At 43.3% G+C, this 22,067-nt stretch overlaps 1 protein-coding gene across 4 annotated transcripts in view; it reads left to right on the top strand.

Moving 5' to 3' along the window:
• The window catches only part of CHN2 (chimerin 2), a 328,135-nt gene that overhangs the window by 71,851 nt on the left and 234,217 nt on the right, over positions 1–22,067 (top strand). The window lies entirely within an intron of this gene.

Genomic DNA, 22,067 nt, shown 5'->3' with positions numbered 1-22,067 from the left:
TTATGGATACATAATAGTTGCATGTATTTTGTGGGGAACATGTGATATTTTGATACAAGCATATAATATGTAATGATCAAATCAAGGTAATTGGGATATTCATCACCTTAAACATTTCCCATTACTTTGTGTTAGGAACATTTGAATTCTACTTTTCTAGTTATTTTGAAATAGACAATAAATAATTGTTAGTTATAGTCACTCTATTGTGCTACTGAACACTAGATCTTATTCCTTCTATCTAACTGTATTTTTGTGCCCATGAACCTCTCTTTATTCCCCTCTCCCCACTACTCTGCCAGCCTCTGGTAACCGTCATTCTACTATCTCCATGAATTCAACTTTTTTTTTTAGCTCCCACATATGAGTGAGAACATGCAGTATTTGTCTTTCTGTGTCTGGCTTATTTCACTTAACATAATGTCCTCCAGTTCCATTTATTTTGTTGAGAATGAAAAGATTTTATTCTTTTTTGTGGCTAAATAATATTCCATTGTGTATGTGTACCACATTTTCTTTATCCGTGCACCTGTTGATGGACAACTTAGGTTGACTCCATATCTTGGCTGTTGTGAATAGTCCTCCAATGAACTTGTTAGTGCAGATATCTCTTCAATATGCTGATTTCCTTTCTTTTGGATAAATACCCAGCAGTGGTATTGCTGGATCATATGGTAGTTCTATTTTTAGTTTTTTGAAGAACCTTCATGCTATTTTCCATAGTGGCTGTACTAATTTGCATTCCCACCAACAGTGTAAGAGGAACTTTAGCATTTTAATCTTAAATTCTTTAGCAACCAGTTCATAAGATGAGGAAGGATCATAAATCAAAAGGACTGAGGATGTCAGGCAAACAGAGAAAACAGTCCCCTTCCAGGGGCTGGGAACGGTGTGGCTCCCATCATAGTCTCAGCCCTTCCAGTTAATGACCGTGAAACCTTCCCCCCAAATCATTCTAATAGGCTTCTGACCCTCCCTCATTTTCTGGTTCATCAGATGAAGTAATACCACCTGTCCTATCTACCTACCTGCTTCTGGGGATTGGAGAAATTAAGTGCTTTATCCACTGTAAAACCAATTTAAGTAGAAGACACAGATGAATTAAGAAACACTTCCTGCTATGTATGATCTCTGTCCTTCTCATTCTCTGCCTTTTCTGACTTGTGGCCTAAATCATGAATGCTTCTTGATAACAATAATAGCTGCCACTTGTTGAACACTTTCTCCATGCCAGGCATTGAGCTAAATGCTTTGCAGGTATTATTTTATTTTGTCTTCATGATAACCTTGCTCGCTGGTAGTCTTATTGTTTCAGTCCACACAGGTGAACCTGGATTCTGAACCCAGCATGCTCTTCTAGAAAAGCTCATGCACTTCCCTTTAGGCTGCATTTTAAATGAAGGAGCTGCATTCATGATTTTCAGTTTTGACATTTAAAAAATGATCTAGGTTGAACGCGGTGGCTCACACCTATAATCCCAGTACTTTGGGAAGCTGAGATGGGTGGATCATTTGAGGCCAGGAGTTCGAGACCAGCCTGGCCCACATGGTGAAACCCCATCTTTACTAAAAATACAAAAAAAAAAAAATTAGCCAGGCCTGGTGGCGCGCACTCGTAATCCCAGCTACTTGGGAGGCTGAGGCACGAGAATCACTTGAACTTGGGAGGTGGAGGTTGTATCGAGTCAAGATCATGTCACTGCACTCCAGCCTTGGGCAACAGAGCAAGACTCTGTCTCAAAAAATAACAATAAAATAAAAAATGATCTGAAAGTTTGTTGAGTCATTTTTTAATGTTTGAGTATAGCAGAAGGCTAGAAATCATAGAATGCAATTGTGGTCACTGATTAAGAAGAGAGAGATAAGGCACTGGAGAGAGAGAAAGAGAGAGCAGGGGAAGGCGGGAGAAAGGAATTCATGACCAAGAGAAAAAGATGTCATTTTTTTCTGATAGGAATAGTGATTTTATAATATGTATTTCCATTTATAATTCTCATATTTTCCATGCAGATAATCCTTAAAAGCATATAATTAATTAATGGGCTTTTGATGTTCCTAGTGCCAGAGATGTGGAACTACATTATCTTGATAATCTTTGTAAAAGATTAGAAGAGGCTTAAAGTGAGACAGTTCCCAGGATTCAAAACTCTGCCAAACAGAAATGATTAACCTTGAGGTCGGGGTGGAAGAAGTGAAAGAAGTGGACTGAAAGGGATGGAGTTGTGTCACCAACTCCCTCTTTTAGTCACCTTCATGGTCTTTAAGCGTCAAGTGTGATTTAACTTTGGACGTGGTAGGTCCCTGGCTAACTCCAACAGCCCAGAGACAAGTTCAAGGCCCTGCTCATTGTCTGCATCTAGTGAAAACCCTCTGGTTGTTTGCTCCTGGTTGTGTTAGATAAACAGGTAATGATTAAACATATTTTCACTGGCAGCTTTTTTAACACAAAACTTTATGTTTCTGGAGTGTCCTCTAAAGATGAAGCATTTTGCAATTCAAAAACGTTCCAAGTCCCTTTCCGTTTCTCAGATGCCCTCTGGGCTCGGTGTCTGTTTGGCTGGATACCTCCTAAGAGCCCCTCTGGTGAATCCTGCCTGGGAACCTGAGCCCATCCAGGAAACATGGGACAGTTTTCAGGAAATCAGGTGCTTGCTGTTCAGGTTGAAAATTGAGGTTAAGAAATAACACTTATGAGGAAGAAATAGAGAGTGACTTCTTGTGCAGAATCGATTCTGTTTCAGACATTGGTTATCCAGTGTTGTGAATTATTTAGGGCTTTCGTTTCTCTGCTTTCTTTGGTGGCCTTGCCTTTTCTCATCAAACATTCTCATTGCCTCTGAAAAGCAAGCCAAGTAAGAGACATGAGTTAAAACTGGAGTCTGATCATTTTGCTGCTTTTGAGCAGCTCCTGGAGGGCAGCAGGGGAGCATTTTTTATTCACCTTTGCACTCCTCCCCACCAACACTTCATACCGCGTGTAGCCCGGGCTCACTTGTTCTTTATAGCTGAAATCCACACAGTAGTTCTTTATAGGTGAAATCACTATTTCACTGTGATTGCAGGAGAGAGATGGAGAAAGGGCTCCAGCTTTGTTTGCAAGGAGGGCTTCCAAGGTCTGTGGAAACTGCAGAGAGTGTGGCTCTGCCTGTGGCTTTGGTGTTGCCATAACTTTCAGACATGGAGGGGATGCTTGATTTTTAACATGCTGCCAACTGACTGATGGGCCGTTCTCCTGCCCCGTGACAGACACGGAGTCCGCCACAGTCTCTATAGCGCAGCTCAGGATAGCTTCTTACTTCCCAGGTCTAAACTCACCTCCCTCCCACAGTCAGCCCACAGAAGTGCATCTGTCTTCATTGATTGATGGTCCAGGCAGAAATGACAGTTCTCATTGCACTGGACAATGCCTGGTTGAGAGCTGAGGGGCTAAGGAAAGCCATTCTCTCTGCCTTGCCAGGGAGAATAAACTATTGTGAACCTCCTGGACCAAAGCCATGAGCAGAATAAATACAATTCAGTCATGTGGATTTGGGGCAAGGCAGGCAATGAGGCTACTAAAGAAAGAACCTATGCCCAAGACCAAGAAGGTGGGTAAATCTGAAGCCCTTAGATGCTTGACTATGGGGCCGGAGGAGAAAGGAAGGCTTCCACTGGGTTAAAAAGAAAATTGCCACGTTCTTCTAGGTGGTTTTCAGACTTTTTAGGCTCGGGACATCTTTATTCTCTTAAGAATCATTGAGGTCCCGAAATATTTTATATCAGTCAATATTTGCCACATTAGAAATTAAAACTCAGAAATTTAAAAAATAATTTGTCAATTTACTTCAAACCATATGCTTATTATGTGCCAACACACATTTTTAAAAACAAATTTTATTGTGTATATTTGAGGTTTACAACATGATTTTATAGGATATATATATAGATAGTAAAATGGTTACAATAGTAAAGCAAATTAACATACCTAGCATCTCACAGAATTACATTTCTTGTGTATGGAAAGAGCAGCTAAAAATCTAAATCTGACTTAAAAAGAAAATTTACTTGTTCAACAAAAATCCCCAATATGATACAATTTTATTAACTATAGTCCTCACGGTGTATATTAGATTTCTAGGCTTGTTCATCCTACATATTTGCTATTTTGTATCCTTTGACCTACATCTTTCTGTTTCCTCTCCCCCACCCTTTACCGCCTACTCATGGTAATCATTGTTTCATTCTCTATCTCTGTGTATTTGAGCTTTTTAAATTCCACATATAAGTGAGATCATGCAATATTTTTCTTTCTTTGTCTGGCTTACTTCACTGTACATAATGTCTTCTTGGTCCATCCATGATGTGGCAGATGGAAGGATCTCCTTTTCTAAGGCTGAATAATATTCCATCATGCATATATATATACACACCACATTTTCTTTATTGGTTCGTTCATCAGTGGGCATTTAGTTTGTATCCATATCTTGGCTATTGTGAATAATGCCACAGTGAACATGGGAGTGCAGCTGTCTTTTTGAAGTGATGAGCATGTCTCTTTTGAGTATATGCCCAGAAGAGGGATCACTGGGTCCTATGATTGTTCCAACTTTAATTTCTGTAGGACTCTCCGTACTGTTATCCATGGCTGTACCAGTCTACATTCCCCCCAACAGTATACTAGGTTTTCCTTTTCTCCCTGTTGTTGCCAACATTTGTTGCCTCTTGTCTTTTTCATAAATTCTTACTATTGAAAAATAATATTTTCCAAAATAGTGTCATTGTTTTACTTTACTGCAGCTCTCTTTAGTGTCTGAATTAATGGGAGGTGGTTGGATTTCATATCTGCTTCTACATCCATTCTGTTGCCGTGTCATGTCATGCACTTTCTGGAAAACTCTACTGTGGGTTTGAGAGAGAATAAGAGTGAACAAGTTAAATAATGTCTCAATATCTCAGATCCCCTGTAAAAAGGCCTCAAGGACTTGCAGGGTTCCCTAGACCATGCTTTGAGAACTGCTTCCCTAGGTGCACACTCCCCAAAACTTGCCTCTCTCTTTGTTTAATATGTGGCCATCTTGTATGATGACATTTCTGCATTAGCAGAAAATGGGCATGGTGTCCCAAGGAAATAATCCTTTTTATGGCTTTTGGCATTTGAATAGTGCTTACGAACATTCAGGAAAGCATCCCCAAGACAAGCTAGAATAAGATTGATGTTGAATGTCCTATTGGACAGGCTGGCCAGGTTCTTGTTCATGGACTGGCAACAGGATAATCCAGAGCATGAGACAGGCTCCTTTCCCTGCTTTTCAGCATCTGAACCTCAAATTGCATGTGCTCCATTTCGTCTGCACAACACATACGTTTTTCCTCTTCACAATTACCAAAGGCTTTGTAAGAGAGCAGCAGCTGCTCCAAGGTCTCTCTGAGCTTCCTGTTTCCAGTACCCAAGGGTAGCTTAAATCTGCTTCTTTACTCACCAATAACTGTGCAGTTTATCCAACTCATCTGCTATTTCCTGGGTGCAAAATCATCTCACTTAGTCGTAACCTCCTTTTTCCTGCATTAATAAAGACAGTGGCTGAGTGGTGGCACTAGCGAAATGAGCATGAATGGAAAGCAGTGATTTACAAGGATTGTGGGCTCGTTTCACTCAGCGCCAGACTATGCCCGCTGGAGAGAATGACAGTGGGTACAGCCAGTGAGTCTGCGGCCAAAGTGCAGATCAAAGAGAAGCTATTAAAACAAGCAAAATACAACACATTTTGATGTTATTCTAACACAGGAATATCATTTTTAATGTGGCTAGAAAAATATTCAGCTTTGTTCTTTGTCCTTTGGGAAAACTACCTGAATCAGTGCTCTGATCTCTCCAGAGCTGGCAGAAGGATGGTGTCTGTAGATTCATTTACAATCATGGAGTGTTACAGTGAGGAGAGTCAGAGATCACCCAGCACAGAGGAAAGGGTGTGGGGGGAGGGTGTTGGGGAGTGTGGTGACTGTGCCACCATAGTGAGGCCCTGGGTCTGGTCTCTCTTTGTCCCTTGCTAAACCTAACTATAGCGTGCAAGCCACACACTAGGGAATTAGAAAGCCAGCGTTCTCTCTCTGCCCCCTGTGATCTTTGTGGTTACTTAACCTCTCTGGATCTCAGTTTCCTCACCTGTAAAATGGGTATAGCAATAATCTTAGTTTCATAGGGCTGTTTTGAGAATGAAAAGGTAGTATACTTATAAGTTTCTTAAAATAGTGTATAATATATAAAAAGTACAAAATAGATATCAGACATTATTGTAATATTATTGGTGTCTCTGAAACTTGGTTTTCTCATCTGCAAAGTAGGATTTTCCAGGTTGGCATGGGAATTAAGTTAGAGAATATATGGTCAAGTCTTAGAGAAAATGTCAAATACCATTAAAAGTACTGCACTATATTTTGAGGGCAAGTCAAGAGAACACTTTAACTTTGTACCTGAGTGTTTTCCCACGTGTAAGACTCTATGATTATCTGTACTGTTTTGAAAGCAGGGCAGTAATTTTAAAATAAATGAATATATAATAACCAGGGCAAGAATAGCAATATAATCACAACTAGTAAGAACAATTGCTAATATTTGTGGAGTGTTTATCTTATGCCAGCACTAAGCTAAGTACTCGGTATGTAATGTACGGTCTCACTTCTCACCACAGCCCTTTGAAGGAGGTACTATTATTATTCCCATTTTGCAGAAGAGGAAAGTGAGGTCTCTCAGGGTCTCTCAGGGCCACTCAGGTTGCGCATGGCTGGGCTAGGACTGAGCTCAGGCAGGCTGGTTCCAGAGTTGGTGTCCTTCACCAGTGCAGTAGCAGGGCTGGTGGTCCAGAGGGTGGTGGAAGGGGATTACATCCCAGTTTGAGCTCAGCAGGTTGCAATGTTGTGCTCTGCAGGTGACAATTAGATTTTTTGTGCTTTTTGGGTAAGATAAAAGATGTGATACCTGTTGGGTACTATGTTCGCTATTTGGGTGATGGGTTCACTAGCAGCCCAAACCCCAGCATCACTCAATATGCCCGTGTAACAAACCTGCACATGTTCCCCCGAATCTAAAATTAAAAAAAAAAAACAAGTGATATTTTATCATTAGTATTTGGGGGAAGGAAGTGGTTGTTTCTTTAATGAGTAAACCATTGACTTGAGATGGGAGAGATCAGATGCAAGACTAAGAGCTTTCCAAGTAGCACCTGAGTGGGACAGTGTAAGGTGGGGCTGGGAAAGAAATCCACATGGAGTTTCTGAAGGGAACCTGAGAAGGTAGAAAAGAGGTGTAGAGGCTGTAACCCAGGGGAAGAGCCCTGGGAGTGAGGCAGAACTTTCCAGGGTGTGGAGGGATGTAGTTTTTCTCAGGTTGACTGGAGGCTGTCCCATGGGGCCTGGATATTATTTCCCTGTCTCTGTCCAAGGCAGTTTAGTGGAGCAGGATGATTCTGTGGCAGGCATCACTGGCTCTCTCTGCCGAGGCTGTACAGCTTATGGTATTAAGTGGGGGCTCCTGGGAGCTTTAGGGTCAGAGAGACCTGAATTGGAAACTCAGTTCCACCACTTAAAAACTGTATGGTTGCACAAGTACTGAATTCTCCAAGTCTTCATAGGATGATTGTAGAGATTAAATAAGAAATTGCATGTAAATAAATCACTTGGCACTTCGTAAGCTCCCAGTAAATAGACGTCATTATTAGCATTATAATTAGATCCTCCCACTAGCTGCTTCCTGGATTTTCCAGTTGTGTTGAGGCGCTGGCCCTAAAATTGTGGCTTGACCCCCAGCTATTTTAGATCATTATATGTGATGCCAGTTTTAGGTGCAGGACCCCACAGGTAGAGGACTGGTATGGTGCTAAGCCTCTCTTCCTTACAGATGCATTGTTTAAATTCAGGGTGGTATTGGCCAGGATTTTCTGCTTGATCCTATTCTAACACAAGCCTTAAATGAATATGCAAGAAGGGCTGGTCAACTGCAAACAGCCATGGCCCTGGCTCAGCTGATGAAGGTTGTGGCTCACCATTTCTTGATTTAGTGGGTTACCACATGTTGCCAGGATTCATAAGAACACTTCACTAATCATGCATTTAAGGGGACACTCATCTTTACACCAGACTGAAGAGGTCACTCACTTTGAACAAGACCCAGTCCTGTGTCTGTGAAATGCAGGGACCCTCCCCTCCACCCTGGATGCAGATCATTAGCTGAGCAAGGAGCCCCCAAAATTTTGCAGCATGACTTTCACTTTGTAATTGAATGGACAAGACATGGATATCACTGGAGCATCTCTAGGGGCCAGATTGTCTGCCCAAGGGAACAGTCCTCTGTGTATAGCCAACCAGAGCCCACCATGTGTTGTTACCTGGCTACAAGTTTGGCAGGCTGATGTCAAGCCCATACTGGCATGAAGGCAGGACAAAGGTAGGCAGGCGGGAGGCATCTGCAAAGCAGGTATCAGGTACCCGCAAATGCTCCATAACCCCAGTATGTGATCCAAGCAGCAGGGTTCAGGGTTCAGTATCAAAGTTTCTAACAAGCATTCACCAGGAGCTACAGTTGTATTCTAGAATATCAGCTAGGGCCCAGAACAGGGAACCCTTTCAAGCATGGGGAGAAGTGGGCAGAGTTTAGCAGTGGAGTGTCTTTTGAGCTGTCCTGAACCATACACCAGCCTGCCCACACCTGTTGGCCGTATAGTCATTGCACACATACTGTGGCTTTTCCCAGCAGCGTCTTCAAGGCAGTTTCTAACACCACATGTGCCAAGCCTGAGAGTTTCTGCAGTTTTTCCAGCTGCTCTAAACCATGATGGCATCAGCCTCTCAGCTCAACTCTCCCACGACCTCTTTTAGCTCCCATTTATTGAGTGTAGTTGTTTTCCAGTCACAATGGCAGAGCTCCACACACATTCTCCCCTTCAGCCCCTCAATGACCTTGTAAGTTAGGTGTCGTTATTATCCCCATTTTATAGGCAGAGAAACTGAGGTATAGAGGGGTTGAGTGTGTACAGTCATGTAGCGAGTATGTGGTAGAGTGAAGATACAGATCAGACCTGTGTTTCTCCAGAGCCCAAGCACTGAACCACCTTGTCTGTGACGTATTCAGCCCAGGTGGAAACTTTCTATGACTTTTTCAGCTGCCCCTCGGAGTCACTGCATCAGGCTGGAGCAGTGGTTTGCAACCTTGACTGCACATTGAAATCACCTGAGGAGCTTTAAAAAGTACTTATGCCACCAGAGATTCTGATTTCAATTAATCTGAGGTGCAGCCTGGGCATTTACTAGACCAGGGTTTTGCCAACTTTTTCTGTAAAGGGCAGACAATACATATTTTAGGCTTTGCAGACCATATGGTCTCTGTCTCAACTACTCGACTCTGCCTTCGTACAGCAAAAGCAGCCATAGAAGATACGTAAATGAATGAGCATGGCTGTGTTCCAGCAAAACTTTATTTACAAAAAAAAAACCAGGTGGCTGCCCAAAATTGGCCCATGAGCTGCAGTTTGCCAATGACTGATCAAGTCAGGCAGCTCATTAGTAGGTTCTATCCCATTGCCAGTGAGATTAGAATTCATCTTGCTTCTCTAGGGCTGGTATCTGCGGTGTCTTGGGAGAGCCCTGGGCACCCCATACCCTCCAAACCCCCACCTTGCTGCAGGCTCCACAGGGTTGGCCCAGTTTCTATGACTGAACTTCTATGATGGCCTCTATTTTGCTGAGGACCCCAGTGCCCTGCTGAGTTGGAGATCCGGCCATGAACCACCACCTGTTTGGCGGGGGACTTGTCTGGCTTGCTGGCCCTCCCCCATAAGGAGTTAAAATTGGCCCCCTTGGTCTTGGCTGGCAGCCAGCTCCTCTGTAATTAGAAGGATTAGCTAGACCCGTGAGGCTGCCACCTGTTTGATAAAGAAGACTGCCCTTCATGAACATGCCTCCCCTTGCTGCCTCCCCCCAGGCCTGACTCCTTCCAGAGGAAGTCCCCAGGGAGGTCCAGCTGTCCCCCCAACCCCCACCTTCACTCAGTGTCCTGCTTCCTTCTCTCTGCAATGGACCTTCCATAGCCATGCTTGTAGCTTGAGTGGCAGCATCGTTTTCACCCAAGGGATTCAGCACATCAGTTTTCTTTTATGGAATATTAATGCAGTATTCCCGAAATTGTAAGTTGTGATTATTTACAGAGTCAAAAGGGCAACTGGAAATTATTTACAATGTCAAAAGGGTGACTGAATTTCTCTGGTTATTGGAATTATGCTCCAACCCCCCAAAAATATAGAAATCAGAGGATGCTTTCCTTATCATCCCTCACACGGCAGCTGTCCTTCTTAATAGGGATACTGCAAAAATATTGGATTGAAGGAAAACTATTACTATAGGTGGCACTTTAGATATTAACAGTTCATATGCACAAAGTGTCAAGTTAGTTGTTTAGACATTAGAATGCATTTATTCAACAAACATTTATGGAGACCTGAATTTGTCCCACATGTTGGGAATACCTTCAGTAGAGAAAGACCTTCATGGAAACACTTAACTACAAGATGGTATCAGAGGTGCTGTAATAGAGGTACATACACATGGCTCTTGTGGGTGTGGGAGGCTGGAGTGAAAGGCTGAAGTGTCAGGGAACTCAGGGAATGGGGCTCCCCAGTTGGAAAACAGGAGGAAAGGCATTTTTGGGTTAGGGACCAGCGTGTCTAACGCAGGAGCAGGGTGTGATGTGGGCCTGGAGTGTGTGGTTCATGGGAGGGGAGTTGTGCAAGTTGAATCTGGAAGATGGATTTGGAAACCAGTCTAGAGGTCCCAACTTCTGTGGGTGATGCAGACCAAAAGAAAGATCTTAAGTAAAAGAGAAATGCAATCAAGTCTGTTTTAGCAAAATGATTCCAGCAGCAGTGGGGGTCTGAATTAGGGTGGTGGGTAAGAAAAGAAGCAGGGGTCCTAGTGAGAGGCTGTTGTCAAAATCAAGAGGCCCCTAGGTGAGAAAGTGGAAGCTAGGATGGATGACAACTGGAAGATGTGATTACACTTAAGAGACAGAGTTGATGGGATGATGAAGGCCAGTGAGGAGGTGTTCTTTGTGATTAAAAATAGGGAAGAGGAGGCCAGGCGCAGTGGCTCACACCTGTAATCCCAGCACTTTGGGAGGCTGAGGCGGGTGGATCACTTCAGGTGATGAGTTCGAGACCAGCCTGGCCAACATGGCGAAACCCCGTCTCTACTAAAAATACAAAAATTAGCCGGGCGTGGTGGTGGACGCCTGTAGTCCCAGCTACTCGGGAGGCTGAGGCAGGAGAATTGCTTGAAGTCAGGAGGCGGAGGTTGCAGTGAGCTGAGATCATGCCACTGCACTCCAGCCTGGGTGACAGAGCGAGGCTCCGTCTCAAAAAATAAATAAATAAATAAATAAAAATAGGGAAGAGGAGCAGTGTTTTAGAGGGACAGGGAAGTTAATGGCTTGAGTTTGGGGGCTTGTTGTTTTGAGGCATCTGAGGAACTTACAGTTGGAGTTACCCATTAGGCTGTGGGTAATGTGAGACAGGAAACCTAAGAGAGAGGATTACAGATAAACAAACCTACTAAGTACAAGACACTCTACAAGGCACTGGGTATAGACGTGGTTCCTAGGCTTTGTTACTTACAGCTGAACAGAGAAGGCAGATGTTCAGCCATAAACTTGGAACATGAGAACAGCCTGGAAAGCCTGTCAATTGTGTGATTGTGGGCAAGTCGCCTACCTTCCTCAGCCTTAAGTTCTTCATTCAAAAACCAATGAGTGATAGGAACACATAACTAAAATGTGTGTAGGGGCCAGGCATGGGGGCTCACGCCTGTAATCCCAGCACTTTGGGAGGCCGAGGCAGGCGGATCACCTGAGGTCAGGAGTTCAAGACCAGGCCTGGTCAACATGGTGAAACCCCATCTCTACTAAAAATACAAAAATTAGTTGGGCATGATGGTGCATGCCTGTAATCTCAGCTACTCAGGAGGCTGAGGCAGGAGAATCGCTTGAACCCAGGAGGCAGAAGTTGCAGTGAGCCGAGATCATGCCACTGCACCCCAGCCTGGGCGACAGAGCAAGACTCTGTCTCAAAATAAATAAATAAATGAAATATGTATAGGGCTTACAGCTTATAAACACCCTTATATACATTGTATGATAAAATACACTGACCCACCTCATATGCTTTTGAAAATTAAGCGTATGAATAAGCAATAGATTTAGATGTTATGAAACTCAAAATTCATAAAATGGTAAATAGTGAAAAGTCTCCCTTGTACTCTGTCCTCAATCTGCCAGTTCCTTTCTCAGAGATACCACTTTCTTGTGTACCCTTAAAAGGGTATTTTTTGCATGTACAAGCTAGCACTGTGTGTGCACATATTCTTTTTTTTTCCTCTTTCTTTTTTGTTTTGCAGAAATAACATACTATTTACTATTCTGTGCCTTGCTTTTTTTTGCATACTGAAAATTATCCATGGAAGTATACAGCACAATTTTTACTTAAGGAACCCCTTATTTAGGGACACTTAGGTTGTTTTCAATATTCTGCTCTTGTAAAGAGTGCTGCCTCCTTTCACATACATGTGAGTACATCTATAGGTTAAATCCCTAGGAATGGAATTGCTGCATCAAGGAGAATGTGTATTTGTAATTTTGATGCTTGTTGCCAAATTTCTCTCCATAGTGGCTCCAAATTCCCCTTCTATTGGCAAAGTCTCCTGTGGCTATGAGGATCACATGAAATAACATGTTTAAAACAATTTCATGAGCTGGAAAATGGGTCCACATATCCAAAGGATCCTTATCCCCCTGTCTCCCTACACAGTAGCTCTTCTACCTGCTGCTGGGAGAAGTGATGGTTGCATGTCAGGGGAGACAACTTACAGCCCTGTCCAGCCATTTTCCCCTAAGAGATATTTATCAGGGGTTGTTTTGACACGGGAGATGCCTCCTTGTCCTCATCTCCCTGAAGTGCAGATGGCCGTGGGTCTCCTGTAACACGTCTCATGTTGTGCCTGAGTATGTTGTGCGTCAGAGGGTGTCAGCTGACAGCTTCTGCTGCCTCGGCACTGGGTGGTGGGAACACTCAGGACTCCCTCCCGCCTCCTCCATAAATAACATAGAGACAGTTGTGTTGACTCGGCAGTGGCGTGATGGAACAGGCTGGGATGGGAACTATGATCTCACCTGGTTTTCGACAAGCAGTAGAGATGTAGCTGATAATGCATGTCAGCTCATTTGTCCATACAAGCTGTGTTCATTGCTACCGGTTCTTCTGTTTGTGTTGTAAATTCTATTTCACATTGGAGTTTGGTATTAGGTGAAAGAAAGAATGACAGGGATTCATGGTTGTCTGTTATTGAGATAGCTCCTCAGTTCAGTTCAACAGATTGTGACTGATACATCTCAATTTAACTCCAGAAGTTTCCACTGAGTGCCCACTATGTGCAGGGTACAGTGCTGAAATGTGTCATGTTTTTAAATACTGCTTACAGCTACAGCTGTTGGCTGTCTACATGGACTTTCGCAGACTGAAATAGCTTTCCTTTTTCCTTTTGCTAGTGGCTCATTATATGTTACATTGACAAGCTAAATTGCAAACCAGGGATGATTCACTTTGCACTATAGAAGCGTTCCTGAAAATTGTTTTTGAAAAATAATTGTTATAAAATAAATAATGTTTTAACTGTACTGGTGGATTTTTCTATTAAAAGCAAATTCCAATGCTGAATTGTTTTGAAAGATAAAACATTATTTTCTGATGTATCTGTTCAGTAAAGGAGAATTTTTACCTAAAGGGAAAATAAAATTTAATACCTTTAGTCATCTGAAACAATACCAAATATAAGCTTTAAAAAATATTTTTACTAACAAAAGAACGAATGTCATGAAGATCACGCGACAGAGAAAGACATAATCTTATTTGCTGGCAATGGCTATTAATGATAAATCTTCCAGTGTAAAAAATAAGAATCATGAAAGAAGCAACAGAGAAAGATGAAAAAGACCGGAGAAGAAGAAGAAAGTGAAAACACAGAAAAGGAACGATATCAGCAGGTGGTGGATGGCCGGAGTGGCAGAGGAAGTGAAAGCCAAATAGCAAAAGTGGCAGCAAAGAGGACAGCTGGCCAGTAGGAGAGAAAAGAGAAGCCACCTCTCCTGGAAGCTGTGTTATCTGACCCCCTCACGCTACTTCTGCCTGAGAGCGCGTTGATGTCTGACCTCCACTGGAGTCAGTCAGTCCTGGGAATACCATGTATTCCTGCATAACAATACCTTAGAGCTTTCCTTATGTGCTTACCTGGTGGCAGGTGACTGTTCTGAGTGCTTTGTGTATTAACTTATTTAGCTGCCGTAGCAACCTCTTGAGAAATCATTCTCCCTACTAGACAGAGGATGTAACTGAGCAGCTCACCCAAGGCCAGAAGCATTGAGTGGAAAAGCTAGGTTTGATTGGCGGAATTCTAAGATGGTCTGCCCCCCATTTCCCCTCGCTTGGTATACACTATCTGTAGAATCCTCTTCCCTTCCATGTGGACAGGACTAGTAAAAATGATGGGATTTCACTCTCTTTATTAGGTTACATTATACAGCAAGGATAAAGAGATATTTGCAGATAATAGGTAAGGTCCCTAATCAGTTGATTTTGGGTTAATCAAAAGGGAGATGTCCGGGATGGGCCTGACCTAAATATGCAAACTCTTTATATTTTTATTTTTATTTTTATTGAGATGGAGTCTTGCTCTCTTGCCCAGGCTGGAGTGCAGTGGCACAATCTTGGCTCACCACAACCTCCGCCTCCTGAGTTCAAGTGATCTCCAGCCTCAGCCCCCTGAGTAGCTGAGACTAAAGGCGTGCACCACCATGCCTGCCTAATTTTTGTATTTTTAGTAGAGATGGGGTTTCACTATGTTAGCCAAGCTGGTCTCGAACTCCTGACCTTGTGATCCGCCTGCCTCGGCCTCCCAAAATGCTGGGATTACAGGCAGGAGCCACCGTGCCCAGCCAAGCTCTTTTTTTTTTTTTTTTTTTTTTTGAGACACAATCTCACTCTGGAGTGGCTCACTGCAACCTTGGCCTCCCATGTTCAAGCGATGCTCCTGTCTCAGCCTCCTTCCATGTCTGTAGCTAGGACTACAGACATGCGTCACCACGCCTAGCTAATTTTTGTATTTTTATTTATTTTATTTTTATTTTTTGAGACGGAGTCTCGCTCTGTCCCAGGCTGAAGTGCAGTGGTGTGATCTCCCCTCACTACAACCTCCATCTCCCGGGTTCAAGCGATTCTCCTGCCTCAGCCTCCCAAATAGCTGGGATTACAGGTGTGCACCACCATGCTCGCATAATTTTTGTTTTTTTAGTAGAGATGGGGTTTCACCATGTTGGCCAGGCTGGTCTGGAACTCCTGACCTCAGGTGATCTGCCTGCCTCGATCTCCCAAAGTGCTGGGATTACAGGCGTGAGCCACCACATTTGGCCTAGGCAAGCTCTTTAAAAGAGGCTCCATGTTTTGCCTAAAGAAAGAGAATTGAAGCTCCAGATTCTTCTGCTGACCCTGAAGAACCAAACAGCCGTGTTGTGAACAGCCTATGGGAGGGGGCCACGTGGCCAGAACCTGAGAATAGACTTAAGGGAGCTCAGAATGGTCCCTGGCCAACAACTAGCAAGGAAATGGGGACCTCAGTCATCAGCCTCAGCGAATTGAATTCTGCTAACAACCACATGAGTTGAGAGGAGAATCCTGAGCTCAAGAAAGGAACACAGTCTAGCTGACTCCATGATTTCAACCTGGGAGACCCAGAGCAGAGGACCCAGCTAAGCCACACCTGGACTTTTGACCCACAGCAACTGTGAGCTAGTGAGTGGGTGTCGTTTTAAGCTGCTAAGTTTGTGTTAATTTGTCCTGTAGCAATAGCAGATGAATGCACAAGGATCTGAACCTCGTGATTCTGGCTGCAGAGCTCACGTGCATCCTCCCTTCTCCAGGTGGGAGAAGTCATCTCAAAAATCACTAAATCCTGGAACTTCACAGTTGAATGGGAACTTTGATCTAGCCCAGTTGCTTAAGCAAACTTTTCCTTTGCAGCAGATGGCCACTGTGCAAGCAGACTGGGGGAGCTGCTCGACTTGCAGTGGGGTGTGTGAGCCGCTTCTGTTCTTTGCACTCCTCTCCTTGAGGAATCTCTGGGGAACACAGTTTGAGAACCACTGATCTGATCCAATAACTCATCTTTACATTTCCCTCTACAACATCCTGACACCTTGTTCCTTTGAAAGTCTTCTGTGGCATTGAAATCTGACTCACCGAATTTCCCACTATTGGGCCAGTTCCAGCCACAGGTGATACACAGAACAAATGGAACCCTTTTTCCATAGGACAATGCATCACATCATTAAAGACAGTTCTCACGTTTCATGGAAGCCTTCTTTTTTCCAGACAAAACATCTCCCTGACCACGTAGGAGCTGCCAGTCCCTTCTCTCCTACTGTTTGCCTGTGTTTCTCTTAGAGTCAGGTCAGGAACTAGGCACAAAATTTTTGGTGTGGTCTGCTTCACATAAAATACAGCAAGCCTAGCATAAGCCACAGTCTAAATATTCTGTTTCCATGAATGCAGCGTTAGACCACATTTGTTTTTTCGCAACCACAATGCAGTGCTGACTCATACCACACACAGAGTCAATCAAAATTCCCTTTTCACATATGTGTTTGCTAGGGTATGTCTTCACCAACATATACTTAGGTGTGTTTATTTTAACCTGAATACAGGCTTCACATTCATCACTATTGTGTTTCATCAGGGATCTGGTGCATATCTTGGATGATCCTGATTATGTCATCCAACAATATTGCTCTTCTCCGTAGCATCACCTCAACTCTCAATTGGACAAATATGCCATAAATATCCTCATTGGAGTTATTGACAGAATTCTGGAACCAGACAGGGCTGAGGTCAGAGCCCTCTAGCACCATATTGATGACTATTCCCAGTGTTTGGGTCCTTCAAATGGTTGCAAATCCAACTAATTGTATCATCTAATGGCAGTGATCCAACTCATAAAGGTACCACCAGAAACATAATGAACTATTTCCTGGCTGCCAAGTACAGGCATTAAGTCCATTTCTCTGCCTTCCCAAGCCAGGAGGTCACTAGAGCTCCTCCTGCATGCCCACAAACACGTAGGAGCCTCTTTTCCAGGATGTGCCTCATACCCACCCTTTTATAGTTTGCTGCTCCTTAGATAAACACTGATTCCCCCCGCCCCCCATGATTCTATTCTTTCTCATCTTTTTTTTTTTTTTCCTTACTCAGATTCCCTTGGGAAAAGATAAAGACTACTTAGAGGATACCAGTGAACCTTGGAGTACCTAAATGATTGTGGCAGGGCTCATCTTTATTTCAGAGGAGGAATCTCTCTGGGGTATCTTATCATAAGAAGTAGGGTAGGGCTCCAGTGTAAAAGTCAGGACAAGTTGCAGAGGTGGGAGGGGTGCAGTGAAAGGTGGGGTCTGCACGTGGGGATGGGGCTGGGAGGGAGATGAAGGGACAAGGCTGTATTTACCTCTGAGGTTTCCGTGGGGCAGGGGCGAAGCCAGCATCTTCTGCAGCCTCACCCTTTCTTCCTCCCATTTCGCCCTTTCTCTACCAGCCACACCTTATATAAAGCAGAGGGTACGGGGAAAAATAAGACTTGCTTTGTAAAGTGGGGTCATTGTTCTTGACAGCACTGGGGACAGCCTCTGCTCCATATGGCATCTTGGGATGGATGAGTTCCCAGATCCACCTAAAGTGAAGATGCTGTGATTCCACAATTCCTTTAGAGAGACCATAAAGCCCATATGAGTGGGCTTAGTGGAGATAGTCTATGATTATAAATACATCACAACTGTCCTGTCTTGGTTTATTTTTTCATATACCTTTCTCCTTTGTTCACATTCATTTATATAAACATGAAAGTTGCCATGGGTCTTATAGGATACCTATGCTACCTGAAGACCAAGAGCTTCTGTTTGATCATTGAAAAAGAAGTGTTTTAGTTGTGGTTAAATTTGACAGTGCAGCATTCACCTAGTATTCATTTACCATCTCTAATAACTATCCCCCTTCCTCTGGGGATGGGGACCCTTTTCTTCTCCGGTATTTTTAGTCCATTTGTTTCTGGTGGAGTCCCCTCTACACTCTATATGGGTATGCAGCTTAGGTCTGGCCAATCAGAACCTTATATTCTCCCTTGTTTGATTCAAGGCACCAAGAGGCAGAGAGACTTTTGCTGAGTCTCCTGGCAAAAATACGCTTGGTCTTTTTCACTGAACTTTTCAGGTTTTGAGGCTCAAGCTGTCTGAGCCACCTTGCCTCCAGGAAGTGGGGATCTGAAAGAGGATGGCACCAACACAGAGAAAGTGGAGATGGGAGATGGAGCCAAACTGGACTCTGGGGGCATGAGGAGGAAGTGACTACATTCTAGACTCAGAGCCAGATTTCTTGGGTTTAAATTGTTCTGCCACTTACAAATGTGGTCACTCTATCCAGATGAGTCTCTGTGCCTCAGTTTACTCGTTTGTGAAGTGGGAATTGTTATGATACCTACTCATGGAGTTGTAGTGAGGGTCAGGTGAGTCATGTGAAATGCTGAGAACAGCACCCAGCATTTGGTATGTACTATACAAGTGTTAGTCATCATTTCAGCCCTATGCCAAGACATGACTAAAATGAGACCCACCCCTTGATTTTTTTCAGCTCTAAGAACAATAAATTTTCTTTTGCTGATAGTCCATTTGGGTTGTGTTTGTTGTCACTTAACCCAAAGAATCCTAACTAGTAGACTCAGTGAAATCAAATTCATATTCAGGTTTAAATTTTGTCTTCCTTAATGACCCTAAGATAGAAATAATCCAAACTTAGATATTCCTTTCTTGATTGTTGTCCAGCAATGAGCAAGGTCTTGGAACTAGCTAATTTCCTTCTTCTTCCTATCTTCTTGCTTGCATTTGTTTGAAATTTGGTCTTCAGCATGTCTTTAAAAAATACTGCATGTCACAATTATTTAAGGAACCTCAGAACACTGCAATTAGATTTTCATGACAACATATACTTTATGTCCTTTATTTCCAATTCATGCAATATTTAAGATGGCAATATGAAAAAATAAAATATGAAAAATAAAAATAAATATATTAGTAAATTAGACATAAATAAAAATTTTAAAACACACTGAATGGGGAAGGTGGGTAGTTGGCTGGAGCTGTGTGTGGGAATAGGGAGCAAATAAGAAAACCTGGGAATCGCCGTTGGGTTCAGCAACTGCTTGACTGTGTGGCCTTGGACAGGTCAATTCTCGCTGGTTTCCAGTCTGTAAAACAGGCAGGATGTGATAGCTGAGGTTTCTTCCTTATTAATTTGGAAGTGTGTAAGAGCTTTCTTAAGCAACTTAAATAACATGTTTAATTTTCTCTGTGGTTATGAAATGATGGAAAAGAAATTAGAAAAATGTAACTTTTAATGAGACTCATCTGCGTTTTGTGATTCCTTAGAATTTGTGGTGTATATTTTAGGGTTACTCCCATCTCTTTTCTTTCTATATCCAAAGGGATTTGTTTACTCTTTTTTTCCCCCCATTTTCTTCTGTCTCAAAAATCCATGTGGTCTTCCTGAGTCCTCACTGTCTTAATAATCAAGGGGCTTGGCCGTTTCAGCTGAGAATAGCAGCAGTGGCTCTAGTCAGCTTTAATTAGCAGGCAGCACGCAGAGAGGAGCAATAAGGAACCAGAATTGAAAACAAATAGTAAACTAGAGAAAATGGAGACAAAGAAATGGAGACAAAGCACATGAGTAGAACTAGCTCAGGGGGCTGGGAAGACAGAAGCCACAACTGTGTTAGTCTTCCTTTTTCTTAGAATGGAAAGCCAGGCCAGGCATGTAGTGGGCACTCAGGGGGTTTGCAGGAGTGAGGGGGGCAAGGGAGAAATAGATGAGATTGAGCATTTGGCTGTGCGTGGACACGCTTCATCGTGCCAACTCAACTAGCCCCGGGATGGCGGAGGAAGAAAATCACAAAAGGAAACTTAGGATCCCCAGGTTCCAGCACAAAATGCACTTCCCACTGCTAAGGTGAAACTATCTGAGGCATTGAACGAGGAACAATACAATTTTTGAGAAAGCTGAGGAGGTGCCTACCAACCTGAACCAATGCATTTGTTTTTGAGAAACGTGGTGCTTATTTGCGAGTAAGTATTCATTTCATGCCTCGCTATTTGGCTTGTAGGTTGGACTTAATTAAAAAAGCTGTAGCATCTTTGAGTCCAATTTCCTCTTTTCACATAGCATCTGTCCCTGACAGCTTGTGTGAGGCTCGGCCACTTGTTGAGGCTGAGGCTAGAGGAGGAAATGGCAAGGGAGAGGCAAGATGGACATACGCCTCTTGTTGGAGGTGGCACGCTCTAATTCTGCATGGCCCTGTCACGTGCTTGGGAGGCTTCTTGGTTTAAGCAAGGCAACAGATGTCTCCGAGAGGGGGATGCTGGCAGCATCCCAAAGGCCAGCAGGACTGCGGGTTAGGCATGAGTAAGCCGACGGGAGAGGGAGGCACACATGCTTTGCCCTCTGCTCAGAACTGGAAAACAGGCGAACATTGGATAAGAGCAAATTCTAGAACTGAACAGAGGGTGATGGCAGAAAGAGAATACTTCTTTGGAACAAGCACTATCCTGAGGGGTGGAGGTAGATGTGGGGGATGGGGAACTTGACTATTTTCAAAGACAAATATGCCCCAGCACTTCCTACATTGAAATAGATGGCACAAAAGATAAAAGTCAATAGGGTGTTGACTTTGCCTATCAACGCCGCACTGTTTTGCTTTGCAAAGCATGGCTACCTACGTATGCATTTACCCGGAGGTTTGACTTTAAACGTTACCAAGAAAGAGAACTGAAGCTTCTCCCCTTACATCTGTCATTCTTAGTTATCAGGACAAGCCTATCAGTAAATCCAAACCAACCTGTATCTCATTTTGAAACAAGTAATTGAGTTTGTGGTAAGTAAGCTCTTACAGATGGAGCATGCACTTAATCTACTTTCCATTTGAAGGTTTTAGTGTTGCTTTTAAAGCAGTTTGTTTGAAGTTCAAGGTATTAGAATTTGGATCTTTAGGGACTTCATTCTTAATTTAAAGGAATCTTTGTAAATTGCTTGGGCCTTGTTCCTGAAATTACCTGGCATTTCCCTAACTGTTTTAAAGCACAAGGACCATTTGACCAAACATGCTGCATTCATTCCGGGCCTTTGCTCTTGGCCTCTGCATACCCTTATTCCCTAACATATTTTGTCTCTGAACAGCCGCTTTTGCTTTTATGCAAAGGAACCCAGCACTGTGGCACATCCCACCTGAAGCTTGTGTTTATCGCTCTGTTCCTTGTGGTTCTGTAGATAGCGAATCTCTGCTGCTGTTCCCATTTCCTTCCATTTGATATCTGAAGAATATAGTCAGCCTGATTGCTGAGCAGACTGTCAGAGATTCATGGAAGAAGACCATCTCTGGGCCATCTTACGGCTTAGATTCACACACAGCCGCATATCTAGAAAGCCAGCAAGGTCAGGAGCAACAGAGGTTTTGTTTGGCCAGGCAGTATTCCAGTGAGACTTGTGTGCCACCATGAATAATGTTTAGTAAGTTTTACTGCTACTTTGCCAATTACACAAGTTATAAGATGATATTTATGGAAAAATTAGAACAAAGTATAGATGAGCAAAATGGATGACCTGCCTGCAAATTCTACATTCAGAAGTGTTAGTGGTGGCAAATCCATTCGGGTCTGCAGCAACTTTAGTTCTTGCCGCCTCAGAAGAAAAAATTCAACCAAGGGGCATAAGGCAGAGTGAGAGACCAAGGCAAGTTTTAGAGCGAGAGTGAAAGCTTATTAAAAAATGTTAGAGCAGGAACAAAAGGAAGTAAAGGACACTCAGAGGAGGGCCAAGCAGGCAACTTGAGAGATTCAAGCGTATGGTTAGACCTTTGGCATGCTTTCCGGGGGTTGCATCTCTTCTCCCCTTATTCTTCCCTGGGGGTGGGTT

The sequence above is a fragment of the Symphalangus syndactylus genome, chromosome 9 (assembly GCF_028878055.3).
Source record: "Symphalangus syndactylus isolate Jambi chromosome 9, NHGRI_mSymSyn1-v2.1_pri, whole genome shotgun sequence".
In the NCBI taxonomy this organism is placed as follows: domain Eukaryota; kingdom Metazoa; phylum Chordata; class Mammalia; order Primates; family Hylobatidae; genus Symphalangus; species Symphalangus syndactylus.
This window is presented reverse-complemented; position numbering and strand designations above follow the sequence as displayed.